The sequence below is a fragment of the Arvicanthis niloticus genome, chromosome 18 (genome assembly GCF_011762505.2).
Source record: "Arvicanthis niloticus isolate mArvNil1 chromosome 18, mArvNil1.pat.X, whole genome shotgun sequence".
In the NCBI taxonomy this organism is placed as follows: Eukaryota; Metazoa; Chordata; class Mammalia; order Rodentia; family Muridae; genus Arvicanthis; species Arvicanthis niloticus.
In genome coordinates this window covers 50,685,701-50,691,079 of record NC_047675.1, presented here as the reverse complement: position 1 = coordinate 50,691,079, position 5,379 = coordinate 50,685,701, and positions in this window count along the sequence as shown.

Here is a 5,379-nt window from a genome sequence, read left to right as displayed (position 1 = left end):
AAAAAAAAATAGAGACGGAGATGAGTCGGAGAAAAGAAAATAGAAAGAGACAGAGATGGGGTCAGGGGTGGATCTTGCTAGGCAGCTAACCTGGCCTCAAACTAACAGCAACCTTCCTGCCTCAGTCTCCTGAATGACGGAATCACACAAACAAGCCCTTATACTCTGAATCTGGTCGTTGCTTCTTAGGTTGTGATATAGTTTGGATTTGTGTCAAAGCCTTGGTGCTCTTGGGAGTTGATGGAACATGCTGAGAGATCAGCCTAGTGTGGGATCCTCAGTTTACTAGGGGAATGCCTTTGAAGAGACTAATGGGACCTGACTCTTTTCTGTCTTTGCCTCCTGGCTGACACGACCGTTTTTCTCTGCCATGAACACCCGGCCCCTACCACCATGTCCTGCAGCACAGCCCCAGACACCTGGGCCAGTTCAAACTCTGCGACAGAATGCATTTTCTCTTTAATATGATTGTCTTAAGTGTTTTGTAAGCGACAGAAGGCTAACACAGACAAGTGGAGTCCTTTTAGCACTGCTGCAAAAATATAACCCAGAGCATGCAGCTAGGTCCAGCGGCTGACCTCGTTTCTCTTGAGCAGGCTCGGCACCGTCTCACTGTTACCACAGAGCTAGATACTCATTTTAGAACATGACCCAACTCTAAAACAACCTCTGCATTTCTTGCTTTTCTTTGGAGAACTCAGTTACTGAAGTGATCCCATCCGATTGTTCAACACAAATATCTAACCGCCGCTTACCAGTCACCTGCAGAGTCAGATCACAGTTTTGGAGAGTATATGGCGGGATATATATAAGTCATCCTCACAGAGACACTTTTCTTTTAAGGGAAAATTTTAAATTCGTTCTTTGAAATTTTCATTCCTGGGCTGGAGAGATGGCTCAGAGGTTAAGAGCACTGTCTGCTCTTCCAGAGGACCGGGGTTCAATTCCCAGCACCCATTTGGCAGCTTACAACTGTCTGTAACTCCAGTTCCAGGGCTTCAGACACCTTCACAAAGACATGTATGCAGGCAAAGCACCAATGATCACAAAATAAAAATAAATTGTATATTAAAAAAAGAAAATTTCATCAGAGTAGCAACCATATTTCAATCATTTCTTTTCTTCCTAGCTTCCCACTCCAACTGCCCTGGGACTCCAATCATACCTCCCTCCATTTTCATGCTATTTTATAATTTAACTCACTGGATCATGTTTGTTCTGCGAATATCACACGGGCATGCAGTCATTTGGAACACAGGTAACATAGTAGCCACACTGCAAAAAAAAAAAAAAAGACTCTCCTTCCCCAACAGCTAACAGTCTCTCATCAGGGAATGCGGCCTCAGGGATTCCTCCCAACTCCATGCTGGACTTTTAAGCAGCTTGGTCTCGTGCAGGACTTGTGAAGGTATCCTCAGACTGAATGCTGCGAATTCATGTGCAACAGTGCCATCAAGTCCAGAGCAGAGGCAGTTGGATCTGTGAGTTTAAAGCCAGCCTGATCTACACAGTGAACTGTAGGCCAGCTGGGGCTACCTTACTAGTAAGACCCTGTTTTAAAGACCAGTGTGAAATTGAAAAATTTAAACTCTGATATAATATCAGTGGGAATGTAAAATGGTACAAATACTGTGCTGAACACGGCAGAATGTCTGAAAAACGTTAAGAGGAGATGCAACCATTCCAATTCTGAGTGCACAGCTGAAAGTTAAAAGAAAGGGTCTCAGAGGGATGTCACTCCATGTTTGCGGAGGGTTTACCCACAATAGGTAAAAGACAGAAGGTTCTGAGATATCATCCGAGATGTCACCCTGGATCCTAAACAGAGGGAGCAGTTGTGTGTGATGTCCCCTAAGCCTTAGTTTGATTTGTTTGTTTGTTTGATTGTTTGTTTCTGAGACAGGATCTCAGGTAGCCAAGGCTAGCCCAGAACGCCATTTGTAGCTGAGGCTTATTTTCAATTCCTGCTTCAACCTCCTGAGCCCTGAGATTACAGGTCTGTGTCACCCAGCTTTGTCCCATGGACTGTAAAAAAAAAAAAAAAAAAAACCCTCTAGCTACTAATTATACTCAGTACAAGGTACCTGCTGCATAAATACTCGCTACAGTGTTGTTTTAAAAAGTGTGTCATTTGGGGGACTGGAGAGACAGATTGGGAGTTCAGAGCACTGGCTGCCCTTGCAGAAGACCAGGGTTCTATTCCCAGCACCCATATGGTCGTTCATAAAGTCATCTATAATTGCAGTTCTGGGAAATCCCAGTATCCTCTTCTGATCTCTGCAGACACAAGGCACACATGTGGTCATAGACAAACACTCAGGTAAGACACTCGTACACATAATATAAAAACAAATACATATTTTTAATGTGTCGTTTTAGGGGCAGGAGAAATGGCTTTTCATTAAGAACAGTTACTTTCCTTGCAAAGGACCAGAGTTTGTTTCCCAGTACCCATGCCTGGTGTCTCACAACTGTCTACGACTTCAGATCCAGGGGGTTGATGCCCTTTCCTGGCCTCTGGGGGAACCTTGTACTAACACGCACATACCCACACAGAGACATAAAAGCACACATGTAATTAAGAACAACAACAAAAAAATCTTTTAACTATGTCATTTTTAATAGGGTGGGCATGATGGCATGTGCCTTTAATCCCAGAAGTAGGAAGGCAAATGAAAGTCTCTGTGAGCGTGAGGCTGACATAGGAGGTCCAGGCTGTCCAGGGCCACACAGGGAGACCCTGTCTGGAAAAAAAAACAGAAAGAAAGAAAGAGAGAGAGAGAGAGAGAGAGAGAGAGAGAGAGAGAAAGAAGAAAAGAAAAAACAAAACAACCTCCCCCACAAAACTATCATCTTTACTCTTGTGGTTTTAATTTTATTGTTTTTGTTCCCTCACCTGTTTTCCACCTGTGGTCTTGGGTGCCCCAGTTTACAAGAAAGCAAACAGCTAATAGGGACAGAGTTACTGCTACTTGCCAAAAAAAAAAAAAAAAAAAAAAAAAAAAAATCAGTACTCCCTTACAAGAGGGGTCACCCCAGAATACACAGAGGAGGGATGACAACTAGAAAGGATATCCAGAGGAGAGGAACGAATGGTGTGTGTGTGTGTGTTTGTGTATGTGTGAGTGTGCCTGTGTATGTATGTGTGTTTGTGTGTGTGTGCCTGTGTGTGTTTCTGTGTGTGTATGTGTGTTTTTGTTTGTGTGCATATGTGTGAGTGTGTATATGTGTATGCATGTGTGTTTATATGTGTATGTATGTGTCTCTGTGTGTGTCTGTGTGTGAGTGTGTCTGTGTTTGTGTGTGCATGTGTGAGTGTGCCCTGTGCCCGTGTGTGTTCGTGTGTACCCCTGTGTGTGTGTGCATGTGTGTGGCTGTGTGTGTGCATGTGTATTTCTTTGTGTATGTGTGTACTTGTGTGTGCATGTGTATGTGAGTGTGTGTGTGAGTGTGCCTGTGTATGTTCATGTGTGTGCCTGTGTGTTTATGTGTATATGTGTATGTGTGTGCTTGTGTGTGCATGTGTATGTGAGTGTGTGTTCATGTGTGTGTGTGTGTGTTTGTGTGTGTGATGGAATACATGTGATAACATAGAGGAGAGCAAGAAAGCAAGCCTGTAGGACAGCAGTCACAGAGTGTGACAAGTGTAGAGAGGGTTGTCAGGGAAAAAAATCTCTCCCCCCATGTTTCCTTCCACTCAGATGCCAGGCTGCCTGAGTGTATCCACTCAGCTGCTCTCAGGAGCCTGGGAGCTCTGGGCAGGTTCAGGTAGCTGCACCTCAGCCATCTGTAAAATGGCACAGCAGACAGGGGTGGCCAATCTTGTCAGTTAAAGCAGGGTGTGGATCTCTGACTTTGCCACATCTTTGGATCTACTTTTTAATGTACTCTAGTGAACGAGAAATGCAAAAGTTAGCAGCACCCTTTCATCTCTGCAGAGAATCAGCTAGCAACCAACTCCGCACATACATTTGATAACTGGCGTCAAGCTCCAGTCTCTCTACTTAGCGTGCAGACTCTGGAGATGTAACTGCACAGCTTTTCCCACGCCGACTACAACGACATGTTCTCCTTAGCTTGAAATCAGCTGCACTGAAAAAACTTAAGCACAGAAATCAGAAACTGCGGTGGCCTGCTCACTTCCAGCCAGAGAGCCTGTTGTTAAACAGATGCTGGCAGAGCAGCTGTCAGTTACTGTCAACCAGGGTCATGGAGCAGAGTTTTGTAGTCTCAGTGACAAATGATAAACCTTTGACATCAGGTCTGTTCCACTCTGTTTTTTGTTCCTGTGATAAAACACCATTACCAAGACCAGCCTGCAGAGGAAAGGGTTTATTTGGCTTATACTTTCAGGTCACAGTACAAGTCACTGAGGGAAGCCGTGGCAGGAAACTGACTTGCTTCTCCAGGCTTTCTCAGCTTTCCTTCATATAGACCCCAGAACTACCCGCCCAGGACTGGCACCATCCTCAGTGGACTAGGCTTTCCTCCATCAACCAGCAATCAAGAAAATGAACTACAGGCCAATCTGATGAAGGCAGTTAGCTCTTCATCTGAGTGTCCTTCTTCCTGGGTGCCTCTAGTTTGGGTCAAATTGGCAGAAACTAACCAGTACAGTTTATATGAGGCAAAACATTTTATCCCTTTCTTCAGTAACACAGCACTGTGTGTCTCCGAGACAGACTACAGCAACTAGAATTTCTCTTTCCCAGGGAAGTTCCAGGAACCATAATCTATCTGCTCCTGCCTGTAGGTGTTGGAGCCGGCCACAAACAAATCCTGCGGCCTCCCTTTACCAAGGGCAGGCCATCAGATTGGCATTCTGAGAGCCTGGCTCACAGCTGGAGGGGGAATGCTTGGCTCCCCACCCAGCCTATCTTCTTGATATCTGTACTGATATCTCCATTGAAACCTCAGAGGTCAGGGTTCAGAGAACTCTCGACAGCTGGTCATGTGGCAGTTCCTGGAAGGTGGTACCCTGAGAGAGCAGGGAAGCTCCTGGCATCTCCTTTAGACCTTGCCCTGGGTACCTCTCCCTCTGTGTCTATCCTAATGCTTTTCAGGATAGATAGGCAAACATGTTTCCTCGATTCGTTCTATGAACAAATCATTTCAATCTTTTATCCCTTTCTGCTTCTTTCTGTTTTGTTTTGACAGTCTCGATATCTCTGCTGAGTGCTGGAATTACCAGCATGAGCTCAAGCTAACTAACTGAAATACATTGGAGTTTGTAAAATCCCAATTTATATTCAAAGTATCATAAACAAGGAAACCCACCAGGAGCTCGGGGACAAGTGTTAATCCCACTGGGCGAGAATAAGACCACTCTCACAATTTTTGAGCCAAATTTGAAGCAAGCTTTATTAAATACTAGCAAGG